A 20,981-nucleotide genomic window follows, 5' to 3' on the forward strand; every position below is an offset into this window, starting at 1 on the left:
ACCCAAAGCCAGGGACCAGCCACTCGCCAGCTAAGAATGTTCCGACGAGCTCCAACATGCTAGGGGCTGTCGCATACACAGAGTCCTTCCTGGGACCAGCCCGGGTGCAGGGTTGCTGTGCACGTGAGAGACGGTTCGTAGACAACTGGATCGTGTACAGTTGCCCAGAACATCTGTGTCCAAAGTTGCAGGTGTTTGGGGCTCTCTTTGTTTTAGATTCAGAAGTAGGTATGTGGGCACCGGTGTGTGCTCTGCATGAGTGTGGGTGTGCGTTTAAGCGCATTGTGTGTGCTTGCCTTTACTGAACGGCTGGTGATCGGGCATGTTTGTCTCTAAGTAGGGGTGTGTATACTGTGTGTGTATCTGAATTCTGCATTTGACACATTCTGCTTGGGGCTCCTGTGCTCCCAGCTCTGCCTTAGGTGCTGAGGACAAAGTCTGGAAGTTTCCGCTACATTTACACTTGGGGGTGGGGGTGGGGGGTGGGGGGGATACACATGGCGGGCCTGCCGAGACTCTCTTCCTCTTCTGAGTAAATTCAGCACCTGGGACAATATCTGGGGTTCTCTTAAGTGCATCTCACTCAGTCCTTTGTCACTCAGTGGGGGACCGTACCCTCCTAAACCTGGCTTCCTGGGGGAGTGGAATGAACTAGCCAGAGCGGGCGAGGCATGGGAACCCAGAAGACTCCAGCATGTCCTTGGGGCAAACTAGAGCTTCCTTCTGGCTCACCGGCCCTCCGGAGCTGGCTCTACGCCCCCATAAAGTGGCTCCACGGCTCGCCGGCCCTGCCTGCCTTTCCCTTCGGAGCCCCCTCCTCCATCAGGGAGGTGGCAATGGTGACCATGATTCCCTGCTGGGCAGGGTGAGGTTGATCAGGCAAGGAATGGGAGCAGCTGAGCACGATTTTTAGTTCCAGTTTGGTTCTTATTAGAGAAATAAAGATGTTCGAGTTACAGAGGCAAGTCCTCACCAGTGAACTCGGCACAGGTAGAACATGAAGACCCTCAGCCGCTGCCGACCGCACAGGAACAGTTCTCACCGTCACGGGCCACTGTCTTGGAGCTCCTCTGTGTCGACCCAGCTGCTAAGGGATGGCTGACTCCGTGTCTCCGATCCCACACCTGGCTGTTTCAGAGAAAGTACGAACATTTATTACAGAGCACCTGTTGTACACCAAGCAGCACACCTCGTGCTTCAAACCCCCCAGCTCACTGAGTTCTGACCACCGCCCTCTGAGGTAGGTTTTATTTATTCCCATTTTAAAGGTGGAAAAATGGAGGCCCAGGGAGTTGAAGTCATTTGCTAGCAGCCGCTTGGCTAAGGAATGGAACCATGCTGGGGATCGAGTCCAGCTCTTTCTCTAAAGCTCTTCCAGGGAGCAGGGGCTCCACCTCTGGAGCAGACGGCAAGTTCCTTGGAGGCAGAGCTGTGTCTGGGGCAGCTCTGGCCTCCCCTTTGCCAGAGCAGTAGACGGGGTGCGGGCGAGAGGCCCTGGAGCAGACACAGCAGCCCATGCTCCCCTGGAAGCCGGCGAACGCGGATCCCAGGTGAGGCTGGGCTGCAGCAGCACCATTCGGGCTAGGACGGTGCAGTGGGCCCTGAAGGGGCCTCCAGGCTGCGCGCCAGGCTGCCCACACCTGTGTTAGTCACAGTCTCAGCCTGCTGCCTCTGCCCTAACCCATCCCGGCTCCTTGGCTTTCAGCTTCCTGACTCGTTTTCCCACTTCGACCCAGCCTCTTCGTGATCTTGACTCTGAACTCCTCGCCAGCTGTGTCCTTCTCTCTAATGACAGCGCGGCGTCTGCCTCCAGCACAGGGTCCCAGGTAAGCATCCTCTGCTTCCCGCGCTGTCCGGGAGCCCTGGACCTGCATGGGGGCAAAGGGCTCCAGGAAGGGGCGTGTCCTGGGACTCACATCGCCGTGGCTGGCAGGCACAGCTGTGGAGGGCCCCGTCATGGTCTTGGCTGGGCGTGGGCCATAGCCAGCAGCTACTCAAAGCCACCAGCAAGGGGGTGCTGGGTTGGTCTCCTCTGCCTTCTCCTTCCTTTTGGGCTAAAATCTCCTGCCTTGTTCTCCCCCCGCATGGCAACTGCCCCGGGTTGCATCATTGCCCACTTGCTTATCTGTCTTGCCTCAAAGACAACGGGCAAATCCTGTGCCTCTCATCCCCCCCTGGTGTCCCCAACACCTTGCTCAGTGCCTGGTCTCCGTGTGTGCTGAGCGGAGCCAATTCTGAGAGTCTGCTCCTCCCCCTCAGGACGAATGTCCCAAGCCTGCTAGCTCTTTATTCAAATGCTCCTCAGCTCTCCAGAGGGACCCCCCACCCCCACCCCGACCCCATACTCAAGACCTTGCAACTTGGGTGGGCCCCTCTGGGGCTGGGGGTGGGTACACACAGGAGCACCACCTCCCATCACTGTAATCATGGGCTGGGCTGGTCACCACAGCCCCACCAGCCCCCAGGGGACAAGGCTCAAGCCTTGGCCAGAGACCGGAAGGCTGTGGGAGGCCTAGGGTAGGGCTGAGCTGGAAGGGGGCCAAGAGAAGAGCCCATGGGTGACCCAGTGGATCCCAGGGCGGGAACCAAGATGGCAGCCACCCCCAGGGCTTGGGAACAAGAGGAGCCAGCGAGGGGCCCCCAGCCTCGGCCCAGGCCCCCGGGGCGACGTGTCGTCACCGAAGGAATGGAAACCTGTACTTTGGGAACTTGGCAGCCGGGGCTGGGTTTTTCGTGTTTTCTGTAATTATTTCCCTTTTGTTCTCCCTTAGTATTTAGTAAAGCCCTTTGTGAAAATGCCAGCTGGTCTCAGCTGTGCTAAGAGCATTGACAACGGGGGACCTTGCGCCTGCTCGGCCCCCTGCTCTGGGGGCCCCTGCCAGTGCCTCACATCCAGACAGGCCGCCCCCCTGCAACATGAGTCTCCTTCCAGACTCTTCCAGGCCCCCCAACTCCGACAGCCGGGGCTTTATTAAGACCTGGAGGGCTCCAGGGTGGCCTGGGGCTGGCTGCTCCAAGACAGCAGCATCTGTTTCAGTCTCGGTGGTGTGCAAAGCTCTCATGAAACACAGAGGCTGGGCACCTGCTGTGCTCCAGCTGCTGGGGGGGGGTGGGCACTGGCGCCCCAGCTGGAGCTGCTGTCGAGGAATCGGGCTCTCGAGCTGTGCCTGGAGCCACCGCCCTGCCTGCCCTCACCACTCACAGCCCTTGCTGAGCTTTGGTTCCCTGCCTGTCTGCTGTGCTCTGCGGGGGTGGGGGGGTACGGGACGTGGAGATTCTGCTGGTCCCGTCCCACCTGCCCAGGGCCCACTACCTCCGTCTTTCCTGCCACCGCGCCGCCACCCCCACCCCCACCCCTTCTTCTTCTCAGCCCCCTGCCCATCCCCACTGCAGCTCTCAGCAGCCGCGGCGCGAGGGCCCGGGGAGACGTCCCTCTCCGGGAACAATCGCCCCTTTCTCTGGGCTGTGCGAGTGATACATGAGCAGAGGAAGCTCTTTGTAACTCCTCGGCTGTGATGTGGAACGAGCCGGCCCCAGGCTCGGGGCTGTGCCGCCTCTGGACCACAGCTGGAGGGCTCTACTCCTGAGTGTCCGGAGGGGGCAGCAGGCCACCCCTCCTCCTTCGCCTGCTCCTCTGGGGCGGCCTGCGGGACGCCGGCAGGTGGTAGCCCCTGCCCGTGGAGCAGGCTCCCTGCTCTAGGCACCCAATAGACGGAAATCTCCCAGCCACCCACAAGGGAAGAGCTGCCTGCCCTTTCAGATGGGAAAAGGGAGGCTCAGAGACGGACAGTAGCTCCTGCGAGTAGCTGGTGGGAGAGGGGTGGGCAAGGACTGCTGAGTCTGCGGAGGGAGGCAGGCGCAGGAGGGAGTCAGTCTGTGCCCTCCTAGTCCTGTGGCCTGGGGCAAGTCTTGCTCTCTGAGTCTTTTTCCCAGTCTGAGAGACTGGCTTTGTGGGAGCCGGCGTTCACCTGCCCTCTACCCGGGACTACGTCCCACCTCCGCTGAATTCCCAGCTCCGGCTCCTGGTTCTGGCCTCCTGCCCGTGCAGACGCTGGGAGGCAGTGGTGATGGCTCAAGTGGTTGGATTCATGCCACCCCCGTGGGAGACCTGGATGGAGTTCCCCACTCTGACTCCAGCTCTGGCCCTGGCCCTGGCCCTAGCTCAGCCGGGGCCATCGATGGTATTTCAGGAGTGAAATAGTAGTTGAGAACAATCTCTCTCTCTCTCTCTCTCTCTCTCTCTCTCTCTCTCATAAATCAAATACACTTTCACTGGTTTTTCAGTTACCTATCTGAAGGCAGTGATATAAAGTTTTCTTTGAAATATTTTAAGTGAAACACACTAACAAACAGGTGCTGGTGCCATGGTATTTGGGCTTGGCAAGCACAGGGTTACCGAAAAGCTCTGGTCTCTGCAGAGAGGCAGACACCGCCAGGAGAACTGGTGCCACCAGAGACCCTTCTAAGACCCCGCCCACCCCCATCGCCGCTCTCCTGGCTGTGCCCGGACGGTGCCTCCTTGGCTTTTGCTGCTGTGTTTTGAACTCCTCAAGGGCGGAGCGTGTGTCTTAGGCCTGGTGTTCTCCCTCAGTGCCCAACACAGGGCCTGGGCCGGGACAGGGGCCTTCAAGAAGTGCTGAGGGGCCTGTGCGGTGGCACAGTGAGTTAAGCTGCTGTCTGCGATGCTGGCACGCTGTGTGAGCAGTAGTGAGTCCCGGCTGCTCCACTTCCCTTCCAGCTCCCTGCTAGTGTGCCAGGGAAAGCAGCAGAAGACGGCCCAAGTGCTTGGTCCCCATACCCATGTGGGAGACCTGGATGGAGTTCAAGGCTCCCAACTCCATCCTGGCTCCTACCCTTACCCCCGCCATTGCAGTCATTTGGAGAGTGAATCAGTGGATGGAGAATTCTCTCTCTCTCCCTTTCTGTCTGTTTAGTCCTTGACTTGTTGAGTTTTAGGGGTTTGTTAGACCATTAAGTTGCTGTCTAAGTAGGTGAGAGCTGAGAGATACAAATACAGAATCATCAGTACACTGAGTCTGGCTTTGTGGCACAGTGGGTTAAACTGCTGCCTGTGTAGTCCGCAGCCCATATAAGCAAGTTCAAGTCTCAGCTGCTCCACTTCCCATTCAGCTCCCTGCTAATGCGCCTGGGAAAGCCGCAGAAGACAGCCCAAATGCCTGGGCCCCTGCACCCACGTGGGAGATCCGAATAGAGTTCCAGGCTCCCCGGCTTCGACCTGGCCCAATCCTGGCCATTATGACCATTTGGTGAGTGAACCAGTGGCTATAAAAATCTCTCTCTCTCTCTTTCTCTCTCTTTCTCTCTCTCTCTCTCTCTGCCTCTCAAATAAATAAATCTAAAAATAAAGAAAAAATATGTGTGTTGGGGGTGTGCTTAGGCCTGAGGTCAGAGGGTCAGCTCCCTGCAGCCTAAGGAGGAAGCCAGGAAACTGAGGTGGTTGTTTTTTTTTTTTTTTTAAGAGATTTATTTTTATTTCATTTGGAAGGCACAAGTACACACAGAGAGAGAGAGAGAGTGAGAGAGGTAGAGACACAGAGAGAGACCTTCCGTCTGCTGGTTCACTCCCGAATGGCTGCAATGGCCAGGGCTGGGCCAGGCAGAATCCAGGAGCCCAGAATTCCATGCTGGCCTCCCATATGGGCGACAGGGGCCCATGCACTTGGGCCACCTTCTGATGCTTTTCCAGGCACATTAGCAGGGAGCTGGATGGGAAGTGGAGCAGCCAGGACTTGAACCGACACCCAAATGAGATGCCAGCGTCACAGGCACTGGCTTTACCAGTTCTGCTCCGGCGCCAGCCCCTCCCGCTGCCAGCTCGGCGCTCTGCCTCCTCATTCGCTGCCTTCCAGCAGGGTTTGCAGCACTCAAAGTGCAGGAAAGGGGGTTGGAGTCCATGCCTCCCCGTGAGGATTATTCACACAGCCTGGTTGAGTCACAAACCTAGGACCTTTCCAAACCTTTTTAGTGCAGGTAACCAGGAGAGCAAACAGGGCTGGCGGAAGTGGAGGGGTGGCGAGCTGGGGCCAGCGGCAGGAGGACTGGCACGTCAGGGCACTAGAGACTGGGCTGCCCCTCCACCATCTGACCACGGTCTGAGGCTGCCCCTTCAGCCCTGGTCAGAGGGAGTCACAGGACCTGTGTGTGAGTTCGAGCCCAGCTGCTGGCTGGCAAGGTGACCTGAGGCAAGACACTCCACCTCCCTGGGGCCAACCTCTGGGGGCTGCTGTGAGGACCGAAGGTCAGGCACACATCCATGAGACCTGCTGCATGTGAATTGAGTTCCAGGGAACCCTGCAGGTTCCTGGAAGAAGGATCCGGAAGTGATTCAGGTGCAGGATGTCAGCTGAGTCATCCGATCCCTCACGTAGGGGAACTGCGCTCCCCACAGCTTTGCTGATCTGAGCCCGAGAGCAGGGAAGCTGGAGAGCGGACTGCAGATGTCAGCGCCACGCCCGGCTCGGGCTCCGTTCCCACCCGGAGCGGGAGCCAGGCCTGCCCCGCGGGGCCTCTGGGGCCACAGATGTGAAGGCCCAGCTCCTGCAGACCAAGGGAGCTGCCGGCGGAGGAGGAGCTGCAGAGCCGAGCAGCCGTCAAGCGCCCTGGCTCACAGGAGAGCTGAGCCCGAGGGGCGGCCAGAGGCCCGCAGTCTGCCCGCCAGACTTTCTGTCTCCTCCACCCCTGGGAATCCAGCCCCAGGAGGAGCTGGTCTGGCTCCCCTCTGCACCTCTTGCCCCCAACACAGTCTCCTTCCTGTGCTCTCCGGGAGAAGATGGGAGCTGGCCAGGGAGGCCGGCCCAGCTCTGCTGGGCTGGATCATCAGTATCCTTAACAGTGGTCTCCCATTCCTGCTTTGGTTGGTGGGGGGGGGGCAGCAGACAGGGGAGCCCTGGGTCTTCCCAGGAGACGGCGACATGGCTGTCTCCAGGAAAATCCCCGGGGGGAGCGTAGCCTTTTTCCGTGAAACACGCACAGAGCTGCGGAACTCATTTTGTCCCCTTTGGATATCAAAAGTGTGAGATGCCTCATGTTTTAACATGAACACCCCAGAACAACAGGGGCTTAAACACAGGAGATGTGTATTTTCTCCTTCACGTAAGACATAAGCAGGTCAAGGCTGGGATGGCACAACATTTTCAGGATCCAGTCACCGTCCAGATCATTCTCATGGTCCAAGATAATTGCAACAGCTCCTACCACCACGTTCGTGTTCCAGGAAGAGCTTAATGGATAGGGAAGAAGTAAGACGTGCTCCTTCCTTGGGGGGCATTTCCCAACTCTCCTGATTCCATCAGAACCTTAAGAAGCCCTAAGGGCCAGGAATTGGCCAGGGTTTAGTCCCATGACCACAGAAAGCTAAGAAATGAACCCTGTTGGCTTTTGTCAGGGTGACGTGGAGTGCGGAGTGCCGCCCATCTTCTCCCACGGCCACATTCCTTGTCTCCCAGGCACACTAGCAGGGAGCTGGATTGGAAACAGAGCAACCGGGACTCGAACCGGGGCTCCAATATGGCTTAACCCGCTGTGCCACAACGCCGGACCCACTACTCTCCATCTTCACCGAGTCCTGGAGACGCTGCACAAGCGTCATCTCCCCCGCGTGCAGCCTTGCTCCGCCCTCCCCTCTCCCCCGCTGGACTCCCACAGAAGTCCCTGGAACGCTCTGTGCCTCACGTGCCTGCCTGCTCCTGCAGACTCGTACTCTTCCAGACGTCGCTGAGCCTTTCCAGCTGGCCCGGAAGTCCCTCAAAGACCATCACGGCCTTGGTGTCCTCAGCACAGGGGCCCAACCTGGACTCAGTGGAGCTGAGAGGAAGAGCCCCCTCCCTGCGCCCCGCCCAGCAGATGCAGCTCCTCCTCTTCCTGCTCAGGCCAAGGCCACCAGGGTATCCCTTCTGTGTCCAGGACCGGTCTCCGGGGCAGGTGCCCTGCAATTGTGGAGGTGCCCTCCGTGCCCCACTCCCTGAGCACAGTCGTGTCTTGTCCACAGTGGTGCTGTTTGCATGGAACCCACGCACAGCCTGCCTTATACTTTGTGGCCTCCTCCGATGGCTCACCGTGTCTAAGACAATGTCAATTCCCGGCAAATGGTCGGTTGTTCTACTGTGTTGCAAGAACAGGACAGACGTAATTTTTTTTTATTTTATTTTATTTAATGAACATAAATTTCCAAAGTACAGCTTATGGATTACAATAGCTCCCCCCCCCATAACTTCCCTCCCACCCGCAACACTCCCCTCTCCCACTCCCTCTCCCCTTCCATTCACATCAAGATTAATTTTCAATTATCTTTATATACAGAAGATCAATTTAGCATATATTAAGTAAAGATTTCAACAGTTTGCACCCACACAGAAACACAAAGTGTAAAATACTATTTGACAGACGTAACTTTTGTACTATGTTTGGTCCCTGTTGGCTGACACACGCTAATACTCAAGGGGAAGAGACCCACCCTCGCAGGCTGCCCACGGAGACCCACGAGCTCTGGTCCTGAGACGCTGAGTCTACGCTGTCTCCACTGTTCTCCTGCTCCCTGAGAGGCACGATGCCATTCCCGACAAGGACAGAAGTCCCCGGATCCCCGCTGGGTTCCAGGGATGAGGGTGAGCACCGCTCTCCTGCCCCTCACCCACTGCCAGCTCTGGGGCGCCGAGCAGTCTTCGGGGCCACACGGCCACCTCTCAAGTCGCCACAGCCTTTGACTCAGTGTCCTGGGGGTGCGGGGCTGCTTCCTTCCTCTGAAGATGCAGAGACCCCAGCCCCGGCCCCTAGCTTGTCGGGAAAGTCCTCCAGTTACTACCCAGAAAGCAGGCATTTGCTGTTGTTGGTTTTGAACCCAGGCGCGGCATCACCTTCCCATCCCTCGTGTGTCCACAGCGCTTAGGCCCTGACTACGGCTCTTCAATGCCCTCTGCCAACTGCAATTGTTGGTGAAGAGGGATCATGGGGTGTGCTTGGCCCAGTGGTGGGGGCGCCCTGTCCTCTCCCGTCTTCCCACTCGCAGCTTGTCACTCTGGGGAGAAGGGGGCTCCGAGGTTGGCTCCACCCTTGGCGGGCAGAGGAATAAGCCGGCAACCTCGCCCTGGCAGGGGCTGCATGAAGCTTGCTGGTGGTAACGCAGCCCACCCACTCCCCTCCTCCAGGAAGTCACTGCACACGTACAAGTTGACTTAGGCTTTCTTTCCATCTTGTTGCTTCTGGTTGTTTGTGTAAGAGGCAGGCAGAGAGAGAGCGAGCAAGCACTCCCATCCTCTGGTTTACTCCCCAAACGCCCACAACAGCCCTGACTGGGGCTGAAGCCAGAAGACAGGAATTGCATTCAGGTCGCCCCGCCAGGGCAGTAAGGGCCCAACCGCGTGAGCCATGGGCACTGCCTCGCAGGGCCACCAGCAGGAGGAGAGCCAGGCCTTCCGCCCCGGGACTCCAAGATTGCGGGCATCTCAACTGCCAGGCCGACCACTGGCTAAATACCTGCTCCGACTTCCTCTTCCTTCCTTCCTTTTTTTTTTTTTTTTTTTTTTTTGACAGGCAGAGTGGACAGTGAGAGAGAGAGACAGAGAAAGGTCTTCCTTTGCCGTTGGTTCATCCTCCAATGGCCACTGTGGCCTGCGCGCTGTGGCCTGCGCGCTGCGGCCGGCGCACCGCGCTGATCCGAAGCCGGGAGCCAGGTGCTTCTCCTGGTCTCCTATGGGGTGCAGGGCCCAAGCACTTGGGCCATCCTACACTGCACTCCCGGGCCACAGCAGAGAGCTGGACTGGAAGAGGGGCAACCAGGATAGAATCCGGTGCCCCGACCGGGACTAGAACCTGGTGTGCCGGCGCCGCAGGTGGAGGATTAGCCTATTAAGTCATGGCGCCGGCCCTTCTTTCTTAGTTAAACCATACAGCCAGTTTCTTTTTATTTCTTTGAAGGGCAGAGAGAGAGCCAGAGCTCCCATCCACTGGTTCATTCCCCAAATGGCCACAATGGCCAGAGCTGGGAACATGATCCAGATCTCCCACACGCGTGGCAAGATCCCAATCCCCTCAGCCTTCACCACTGCCTCACTGGGTCTGCGTTCACAGAGGCTGGAGCCAGGAGCCAGGAGCCAGAGTGGGAATCAAACCCGGGCACTCCCACATGGGATGTGACTGCTAAGCTTAATGCCTGCATCTACCCGCTCTTTGTTAGAAAGGAAACGTAGGGCCGGCGCCGCGGCTCAATAGGCTAATCCTCCGCTTAGCAGCGCCGGCACACCGGGTTCTAGTCCCGGTTCCAGTCCAGCTCTCTGCTGTGGCCCGGGTGTGCAGTGGAGGACGGCCCAAGTACTTGGGCCCTGCACCCCATGGGAGACCAGGAGAAGCACCTGACTCCTGCCATCGGATCAGTGCGGTGTGCCGGCCGCAGCGCACCGGCCGTGGCGGCCATTGGAGGGTGAACCAATGGGAAAGGAAGACCTTTCTCTCTGTCTGTCTCTCTCACTGTCCACTCGTCCACTCTGTCAAAAAAAAAAAAAAAAAAAAAGGAAACATAGCAAGTGCCAGCCAGGGGTTAGAGACAGTAGCTCCTCCTGCAGGCCCTCTCCTTGACTCATTAGAAAGAGAATTGGAAAGCGACAGTTTTCTCTGTGATCTAATGTTAGTGATTTATTTTGCCTTTTGTTTAAAAAAGATTTATTTATTATTTGTTTGAAAGGCAGAGTTACAGATAGAGAGGGAGTGAGTTACGGATGGAGAGAGAGAGAGCGCGCTTCTATCTGTTGGTTCACTCCACAATGGCCAGGGCTGGTTCCGGGTGAAGCCAGGAGTTTCTTTTGGATCTCCCACACGGGTGCAGGGGCCTGCCTAAGTACCTGGGCCATCTTCCGCTGCTTATCCAGGTGCATTAGCAGGGTGCTGGATGGGAAGTGGAGCAGCTGGGTCTTGAACAGTTGCTTATATGGGCCACTGGCACTGCAGGTGGAGGCTTAACCCATTGTACCACAAAGCCAGCCCCTCTTAGTGCACTTCCTGTGGCTATAACAGAATACCTGAGGCTAAGTGATTTATAAAGGAAAGAAATTTATTTTGGCTCAGGGTTCTGGAGGCTGGGAGTCCAAAGCTTGGCAGTGGCATCTGCTCAGGTTCTGCTGAGGACCCAATGCTGCATTACAACATGGCTAAAAAGCAGAAGACCCAGGGAGCCCCTGCAAAAAAGGTGGAACATGAGAGAGGGCCCGGCTCATAGCAGCCTGCTCAGGGAAACACGCCCACTCCCTCGAGAATGAATCCAATCCAATGAGAGTGGCATTAGTGCCTTCTGGTCTAGCACCTCGTAGGGCTCCCACCTCTGCCTCTGCACACAGTGACACTGGGGGCCAATTTCTTTCTTTTTTTAAGATTTATTTATTTGAAAGTCAGAGTTACGGGGTAGGGGCGGAAGGAGGGGAGAGAAAGGTCTTTCATCTGCTGGTTCACTCCCCAAATGGCTCCAATGGCTGAAGCTGGGCCAGGCCGAAGCCAGGACCCAGGAGCTTAATCTTCTGCTGCTTTCCCAGGCACATATGCAGGGAACTGGATAGGAAGTGGAGCAGCCGGGACTCAAACTGGTGCCCATATGGGATGCTGGCACCGATGCTGGCGGCTTTACCCACTATGCCACAACACCGGCCCCAGGGGCCAAGTTCTACATGCGTTTGGAAGGGACAAACCACTGCGACCACAGCAAGGCTCCTAGCATCTCACACATTCATCCAGGAGAGGAACCAGTAGCAGAGGGCAATGAGCGTTTCTAGCCCAAGGTCAGGGTCAGGTGTGCTGCTGAGGGAACGGAGTCTCAGACAGGCAATAGGAAAGGTCTGTGCTCTCGCGGAAAAAGAACAGAAAGGATAGGTGGGCTCCATGGCTTTGGCACGTCGGTTTACAACTTGCACAGGGTTGTTTGGCTTTAAGCATTTGAAGCTAACAGCCCTGTGAAGCACACAGAAGCTCAGCTGGTGAGGGTTGCTGGGATCACCCAAGGTTCGCCAGCAGGTTCGCCCTGAAAACTCTAAGCCAAGGCTTACCCGCCCTGTCCGGAGTCATCCACCTGTCAGTGGGAGAATGCCCTATCCAGTGTGCAAGAGAAACCATGGCCCGCTGCTCTCCTAGTTGGTCCTGGAGAATCGTGCGGGGGCCCCATCTTCCACCTCTCGGTGTCTTTCTCATTCCTGCTGCCCCAGCCTGTTGGTCCTGGCGGACACTTGGGGAGCCCAAAGGGAAGACAACGCACAGGGAGTGCAAGCAGGGCACCGTGCGGAGCGGGGCGTCCAGGCTGGGGCTGCGGTGGCTTGTCTGCACCGGCCTCCTCGGGGCCAGCTCGTCTCACGGCCTGCTGCCTCCGACTTCCTCTGACACCTGCAGCTTCCTCCCTGCCCAGGCCAAGGGAACCTTGTCCCAGCCCTGCCTGGCCAGGCCGCCCCAGTCCAGGCCTGGCTCCTGCACTGAGACTCACTTTTTGTGACTGGTCTCAGCACTGCTTCTCTGGGAAACAGATCCTTTCCACGTCCAGGGTGTAACTGTGTCTGAATTCAACAATAAATGCATCTTAGAAAATACAAATTTAGCCTGAAGAATAATATAAAAAGCAGAGAAAATTCCTAGGAGTATTTTGTGGTATATCAGTCTAGATTTTCTTACTAGCCATGTATAGTTTTTTTTCCCTGTAAAAATGGCATCATATTGTATAGCAGAGCAGGTTTTCTTCACTTTGTCATATTTGGGGAATGGCTTTTCCTATCAGTAGGTAAAGTCCCATAGCCCCACTGCTCAAAGTCTGGCCCAGGGACCAACTGCATTGGTACCACCTGAGAGCTTGCGAAAAATGCAGAATTTTAGGTCCCAGCACCGCCCAGGGCAATCAGAATCTGCATTTTAACAAGATCCCTGGGGAATTATATATACATATATACATATATGCATATGTAATATTTTTTAAAGATTTATTTGAAAGGCAGAGTTATAGAGAGGCAGAGGCAGAAAGAGAGAGAGAGGTCTTCCATCCGCTGGTTCACTCCCCAGTCAGCTGCAATGGCCGGAGTTGCACAGATCTGAAGCCAAGAGCCAGGAGCTTCTTCAGGGTCTCCCACATGGGTGCAGGGGCCCAAGGACTTGGGCCATCTTGTATTGCTTTCCTAGGCCATAGCAGAGAGCTGGATTGGAAGTGGAGCAGCTGGGACTCAAACCAGCACCCATATGGGATGCTGGCACTGCAGGCAGTGGCTTTACCAGTTAGGCCACAGTGGCGGCCTCTCTATATATAATATTTTTAAAGATTATTAATAATTTATTTGAAGGCAGAGTTACAGGGAGAAAATGACAGAAACAGAGAGAGAATCTTCAGTCCACTCATTCTCTCCCTAAATGGGCACATTTGCCTGGGCTGGGCCAGGCCGAAGCCAGGAGCCTAGAACTCCATCTGGGTCTGAATGTGAGTCGCAGGGTCCCAAGCCTATGGGTCATCCTTGGCTGCCTCTGCAGCCACAACAGCAGGGAGCTGGGTCAGAAGTGGAGCAGCTGGGACTCGAACCTGTGATCATATGGGATGCTGGCTTCATAGGCTGTGGCTTAACTCATTGTGCCACCACGGCAGTGGCCCCACCCCCAGGAATTCTTACACATAGCTAAGTTGCAGAGCGCAGCTGTTGCTCCCAGTGGCAAGGGCTGCACACCCAGGAAATGCACAGCACTGGCACATTTTTCTCTAGGTTCTGTTTCTCCATGAACAGTGCTGTGAGGAGCAACCTTACACGGATTTGCTACTCACGCCCCTTCCATTTTTAGAAGTAGCATTCCTGGGTCAGAGGCCTTTGACAGTCATTGTCAAGTTGCCCTATCAAAACCTGTGCCGGCTGACGCCCCTCCCCATGATGCCAAAGAGCAATGAGATCCCCAAGGCCTGGCAGGGCCTAGCGCCTGCGCCCAGCAATGTGTGAAAGTCACGTCCCGGGCTTGGCTTGAACTCGTTCCTCGGCCATCAGCATATTACTCAGTATTTCCCTACTGTATTTACTGTATTACTCAGTGTTTCCCTACTGTGAAACTCCAGGGAAAAGTAACTTTACAAAGAGAGAAAGTTTGCTTAGCTCCCAGTTCGGGAGGGTTGAGTCCAAGCTGCAGCAGCACCCGTGGTGTGGCCTCTGATGAGGGTGGTGGCTGACATGGGTGCATGCAGGGAGGGTCGCATGGGGAGCCAGGAAGCAGAGAGCGAGGCCAGGTCTAACTTGGCTTTTTCTTTCTTCCTTTCTTCCTTCCTTCCTTCCTTCCTTCCTTCCTTCCTTCCCTCCTTCCTTCCTTCCTTTTAAGATTGATTTATTTATTTGAGAGGCAGAGTTAGAGAGAGAGGCAAAGGCAGAGACATAGAGAGATCTTCCATCCTCTGGTTCACTCCCCAGTTGGCTGTAACGGCAGGAGTTGGGCCAATCCAAAGCCAGGAGCCAGGAGCTTCTTCTGGGTCTCCTACAAAGGTGCAGGGGCCCAGCACTTAGGCCATCTTCTACTGCTTTCCTAGGCCATAGCAGGGAGCCGGACTGGAAGTGGAGCAGCCAGGACTTGAATCAGCACCCGTATGGGATGCTGGCACTGCAGGTGGCGGCTTTACCTGCTTTGTCCCAGTGCTGGCCCCAGTTATGACTTCAGCATTTAAAGTCCTGCATGAATTCCGGAGCCAAATGATGTTCAGGCCACAGTGCCCACCACTCCACTGAACGCTGTCCCGATGAACGTTGTCCACTTGCATTTCTTCTGGTTGGTTGTCTGCTGGGGTCTTCTTTACCCCAAGGCCCCTGAGATGGTGAATGCTGTTGCCAGGAGGGCTGCCAGGAGGGTGGTCTGAGCCCAGCCCCGGGGTTAGTCTTGCACTGTGGGGGCCACTCATGTTGCTGCCTGACTGAGGATACCGTGAGCCGGGCCAAAACTCTCGAGTGCTCTTGTGCTGAGTCCAGATCCCAGAGCCAGCGCCCGGCCAAGGCCCCGCCTCCTGGCCTGCTGAGGCCTAGGCGCCGGCTGCCACCCAGGACGGTGCTCACAGGCTGGCCCCGGCACCCCGTGGATCCCCAGGCCAGCAGGCCGGCCAGCCAGGTGCACTGGGAGGAGCTGGAGGCGAGGACAATTCAGGGAAGTGACCCTGCCTGGTCTCAGAGCTCCTGCCCCAACAAGAATTGTGAGCCTCCCACTGGCCGCGGTTGCTGAAGCTGCTGACCGTGGCAGCAGGAAGTGGGGCGCTTACTCAGCCCCCGGCTGCACGCGGCTGTGTTTGTGGCCTCGCTCCCCTCAGCCTTCCTCCCAGGCACAGCCCCCCCCGGCCGGCAGCTGGGGGAAGCAGTGTGGGGAGGAAACAGGAGGGCCCGCCCCCTACATCCCCTGCAAGGCTGCACCTGTGCCCTGCCGGCCCTGCCACCTGTTGCCTCACTGGGCACCAAGCCTGCCCTTGGCCTTGGCAGCAGAGTGAGGAGTGGGGCTGGGGCGTGGACTGGGCAGGCAGGTTTGGAGTGGGATCCTGCCCTGAATGGACCACCTTGTAGGTCTCCTGCCACTCAGTCCCTACAGTCTCTGGGACTATGTGTGGGGTCTTCAAAAAGTTCATGGAAATGCCCATTGTGAAAAAATGAGGCATGGATTTAAATTTTTCTTTTTTTTTTTTTGCATCAAAATGAACTTTAAGAAACTTCTATTTGAGAGGCAGAAATATAGTCAGACAGATAACTCCCATCTGCTGGTTACTCCCCCAAATGCCCACAACAACAGGCACCCAAAGCCAGGAGCCGGCAAGCCAATCCAAGTCTCCCACATGGGTGGCAGGGGCCCAAGTCCTTGGGCCATCACTGCTGCCTCTCAAGGTGTGCATTAGCAGGAAGCTGGAGGCCGGAGCCAGGGCTGGGCATCAAACCCAGGCCCTCCGACTTGAGATGTAGCATTTTATGTTCTGGGTGCCTGCCCCTAAGCCCATTTTATAATCCATTTTCCCCATGAACCTTCTGAAGTCTACATTATTCTCTCCCTTGGACAAACAAGAAAACTAAGGCTCAGAATACAAGAATAACAGCCTCACCCAGAGACTGTGTACAGAGGCAGAAACTCTCTTGAATGAACACCTTACACAGGCTTCTTATGTTGTCTCCCAGGAACCATGGTGCCACAGCAGTCCCGTCTTCTGGATGGAGCAGGTTTACCAGGTGGGTAAAGGCTTCTGCTCCAGGCCACACAGCCTGTGGGAGACAGACCTCACTGTCTGACTGCAAAGCTTAACTTCCCTGCCACCTGCCTGAGCACCGCACCTAGCTGGCAGCAGCGCCGGGGAGGCGAGAGGCGGGGGCAGTCAGCACTGGTCACCCACCCCCCACGGTGCGCTGCTCGGCAGACATCGCTACCCTCGGCCTCCCTGGGGACTGTCTCCTGCTCTTTGCCACCCGGATGTAGCTTTCTCTGGCTCTTCTTCTTCTTTTTTAAAGATTTACTTATTTATTTGAAAGGCAGTGTTAGAGAGAGCGAGAAACTTCCATCTACTGGTTTACTCCCCAAATGACCACAACGGCCAGGTTGGACCAGGCTGAAGCCAGGATCCAGGAGCCGCCTCCAGGTCTCCCATGTGGGTGGCAGGGACCCAAGCACTTGAGCCTCTTCAGCTTTTTCCAGGCCATTACAGGCAGCTGGATCGGAAGTGGAACAGCCGGGACACAAACCGGCGCCCATATCGCCTCTGGCTCTTCTTTCTGCTGGGCAAAGGGGCTGAGAGGGAACCTGCAGGAAGGTGGCAAGGACGTGTCCCTGGAGCCCCCATGGGGGCCGCTCACTGGGGTACCCAGCTGCCTCCGGGGTTGGCAGCTCAAGGATAAAACCAGGGGGAGGGAGGGAGGTGTTGCTCAGGGGCTGGGGAGCAGCCAGCAGGGCTGGTGTCCGCAGGGTGTGAGGGGCCAGCTCCCCAGAACCAGGGCGGAGGGCCAGCCCTCAGCCCTCTGACCTTCCACTAAGGTGCTGGTGGCCCGGAGCACCTCAGGGGCCTTAGCAGCAGCCACTGCTGCTGCTGTACGCTGCACGCGTTGGCTCGGAAGCTGAGGGGGCAGGGAGGAAGGCAGGCCGAGGGCCTCTGTCTTCACCCGCGGCCAAGCTTCAAGTGCGCAAGGCAGGACTCGGGGTTCCCAACCAGACTCCCTTCTGTCCCAGTTGGGCTCAGGGCCAGGCCGCAGGCCATTCGCGAGGAGGGCGGAGTCCGACTGCCAGCTGCCACGGCAACCTGCAGCCCAGGGGTCCAGGAGCAGAGTCCGTGGCCCTGGGCAAGCCTGTGGATGCACCAAGAGGAAGCCTACGGGGAAGGCCCCAGCACAGGGCCGCTTCTTCCCAGCCCTTGCCTCTTCCCGGCAGTGTCTCCTGGGTCTGGCCTAACTCAGCTGGGCTTCAGCCAAGCTGGCTGGCCTCCAGGTGGATTTGGGACAGACAGCTGGGATGTGGTGTTTCCCGCTCAGAGGAGATGGAAGCTGGAGACGGGCCCTGGGCTGAGGCGGGGGCAGGGATCAGGAGTGGTGGGAAACTCTTTGGTGGAGGGTTCTTAGGGGAGGGCGTGACCAAGGATCAGAGCCAGTGGACCCCCATGCCGCCACCCATCCTTTGGGTGGCAAAACAAATGGCAATTACCCCCGGCAACCGGTGGATCCCCTGGCAGGCCAGCTTGTCCGAAACCCCCTCCGGCATCCTCTGCCCAAGCCTCACGCCCGCACAGGGCCAGGCCTGCGGGGAGCACTGCCCCCTTGCCTCTTTCCGCACGTCCTCGGGGACTCTGTCATAGCTGCCTGAGCGCGTGACTCTGGCACACTGTGTCCAACTCCTCTGGACAACCTGTGCTTGGCCCTTGGGGCACCCAGGAATGAATAACACAGCCCTCCCTGCCCCCACCCCTGTGCTCAGTTCAACTTTGCTCATCCTTCCTGCCCTCCCTGTCCCCTGAGGCCCGTGTCCACGGGGAAGCTGGCCCCGCTGCCCCCACCTGCTCCCGGCGAGTTCATTAACACCCCGCTCTGTGCTCCCTGAGCACAGGACACGCAGCAGACTCAGAGAGGCCGTTCTGGCCCCGGCACTCCGGCCAGAAGCCTTCCGTGGCTCCCCAGTGCACTCTGCTAAGCTGGGCCAGGGAGTCATCTGCCCCAATGGAACAGTCCCCTAGCCCTGTTCTGAACTCGGCCTGGACCTTCCCTGCGACGCTCCCTCCGCCTGGAATCACCACCACCACCTCCTCACTCTGTGAGGGCTGGGGCTCCCCAAGGGCATGGAAGAACCTTGTGGGGGCTCCCCTCCAGCCCCACCACCACCCTACTCTCTCCAGTCAGTGCCTTTGAACAACTCCCCCTAGACATGGCTGGAATTCTGCAGTGAGCAGAGCTGACAGCCACACCTCCCCCCCCACCCCTGCGCGCCTGCCAACGTCCCTGCGTGTGCGTCTTATGGGGACATACGTGCATCTGTTGGTGTGAAGACAGGAGCAAGCGTGCGCAGGGGAACAAGACCTCTGTGTGTGTGCCCGGTGGAGTGTGAAAGCGGGTCCCACATGCGTGCCAGGCATGCGTGCTTGCATGTGTAGGTGAATCTCGGGGTGTGTGTGTGTGTGTGTGTGTGTATGCACACTGCTGTGCTTCCTGCTGCCCTGTCCAGGTGCATGGAGGCCAAGGCCAGACAGTCTGCCTTGTACACTCCCCTGCCCCCAAGCCCAAGAGGGGCTGCACACCACGTCCTGACTTTTGACAGAGACAAATGAAGCCTTCCTGTGTGGTTGCTAGGCTGGAGCGATGAGCAGCTGTGAGTGGCAGGGGTCTGGCCCCTCGTCCACCTGACCCCTGGCCTCCATCCCTCGCAGCCCCTGTCCCCCACTGAGCCAGCGGCCGGGACTAGGAGGGCTTAGGGGTGGGTTCAGCAGGAGACAGAGGCTCTGCCCTGGTCTCCAGGCAGCAGGGTCCCTCCCCGGGCCTGTGAGGGGCTGCACGGCTGTGTCTGGGTGGTTGGAGGTAGTGATGGAGACCACAGGAACCTGTCTGTGCTGCTCTTTAGCCAAGCAGGTTAACACTGGGGGCGGGGGGTGGAGAACTCCTCTTTGGCAAAACAGGGGAGCAGAGACCTAAAGAGCAGCAGGCGAGGCTGAGGTCGAACCTGAAGAAGGAGTTACTGTCGGCAAAGCTCACAGGACCTGTGGCTGCCGAAACCCAAACCCCAGGATCTACATGCACTCCTGGGCTGCTGGAGGCACCCAGCGATGGAGACCGATGGAGACCGCCAGGATGACCCCCCCGCAGGCATGGCCCCACCCGTCCTGCAAAGCTCTGAGGCCCCTCCTCAGAGCAGGGAGGCAAGGAGGAGAGGCAGCTCCAGGTGCAAGCCCCGTACTGCTCCAGATTCCTCTTCACTCCTCCCTCTGGAACCTTCCTGCCACTGTCCTCTCACCTCCAAGTGGCTGCCCCGGGCTTGTCCCCAAGGCAGCCTCTTCCCTCCCCCACTTCCCTGCTGCTGCAGAGCACAGGAGAGCCCCAGGCCCTGCAGGGCGGCCTGCTGGGGTCTCCCGGGGTGGGTGCCTGGGTGGGCACCGTCTCTCCACTGGGGTGGTCCTGAGAACACAAGGTCAACCGGGGGCAGAGCTGGGGAGAGGGGTGGGACACCACCTGGGTGCTGGCCCCCTCCTCTGGGGGGGCTTTGGGGCTCCCGCGTTGCCTTTCCCCATGGCTTCCTCTTGCTCTCCAGGGAGTGGCCCGCGGGGGGAGGAGGTGCGGGAGGGTGGGTGCCCCTGTGCTCCCCTTCACCTCCCAGGGGGAGCTGCTGTGCCTTCCCGGGGAGGTCTGACCCAGGCGAGCCCAGGCCCCTGGGGAGAAGGCCATTCATCACTGCTATTTGTATTCCTTATGTAACCTGGTCTTATGAAACATGCAACCTTGTACCAGGCAGGGCTGGGAACAGCAGGGAGAGGCCCTACCAGTAAGAGCTTCCGGCTGGTGAGCAGGTGGGCCCAGGCCCCCCCCCCCGGGGGGGGCGACCTGCAGACCAGCCTGGAAAGTGGGGTGTGGGCTGGGCTAGGCTGGGCCGGGCTGGCAGTGGGTTGGGGCAGTGGGTTGGTCCCACTGTGGCTACAAAAAACGAAGGAAGCCCAGGGGTCAATAGAGGCAGCTGGACCTCCCTGGGGGGCCCTGAGGTGGGAAGGGAGCTGAGTCTGGGTCCCCTCACCTCCCCCCGCCACCGCCACCTCTGCCTGCACCACGCCAGGCCCAGACCAACTCTGGCTCCAGGGTGGCCTGGGTCACAGCTGGAGTTGTCACAATATTGACCCAGGAGAAGATAACATCCAAAGGGCTTGGAGCCCCAGTCGGACAAGGAGGGGGATGTCGCCGGAAAAGATGCCCCGGCCCCTGGGGGATCAGGCTAAATGGGGCTTTAATAGGTCCCTTCCAGCTCAGATTTCATGGATAATTGGAAGCAGGTCCGGAGCCGAGCCGAGTGGGCAGCCCCAGTGGCCTGCCGGCTGGCCACCACTTCCACAAGATAAGTGGGGACTGGGGCCGGGCGGGGACGCCGCCTCCACGCCTCTCACTGTTCCAGAACCGCTGCCGCTTTACCTCCTTTAGGGAAGGAAGGTGGGCCCGCAGGGAGACCAGCCGGATCCAGAGCCAGCGGGCAGGGAGAGAGCGGCGCTTCCCGAGCCAGGCGCGCAGAGGCCTTCACTCCCCAGCAAACACAGCCACAGGAGCGGCGTCCAGCCCGCAGGTGACCATGCCCCGGCCAAGAGCCGAGCACCGGAGTTTGATTTCAGGATCTGGTTTTGGGCTCCAGCTTCCTGCCAAGGCAGATCCTGGGAGGCAGCAGTGATGGCTCAAGGAGTTGGATTCCGGCCCCCCAATGGGAGACCTGGATCAAGTCCCCGGCTCCTGGCTCTGGCCTCAGCAGAGCCCCAGTCGTGGCAGGCATCTGGGGAAGGAGCCGGCAGATGGAAGCTCTGC

The 20,981-nt window shown here is 58.2% G+C and overlaps 1 long non-coding RNA gene across 1 annotated transcript; it reads left to right on the forward strand.

Annotated features, from left to right (window-relative positions):
- Positions 1 to 1,116: 1,116 nt before the first annotated feature.
- Positions 1,117 to 20,745, forward strand: LOC127484626 (uncharacterized). Its single transcript, XR_011384928.1, has 4 exons — positions 1,117 to 1,240; positions 1,737 to 1,826; positions 16,140 to 16,190; positions 20,610 to 20,745. It is a non-coding gene; the product is annotated as an uncharacterized lncRNA (long non-coding RNA).
- Positions 20,746 to 20,981: the final 236 nt, after the last annotated feature.

Source organism: Oryctolagus cuniculus, chromosome 20 (genome assembly GCF_964237555.1).
Source record: "Oryctolagus cuniculus chromosome 20, mOryCun1.1, whole genome shotgun sequence".
NCBI classification, from domain to species: domain Eukaryota; kingdom Metazoa; phylum Chordata; class Mammalia; order Lagomorpha; family Leporidae; genus Oryctolagus; species Oryctolagus cuniculus.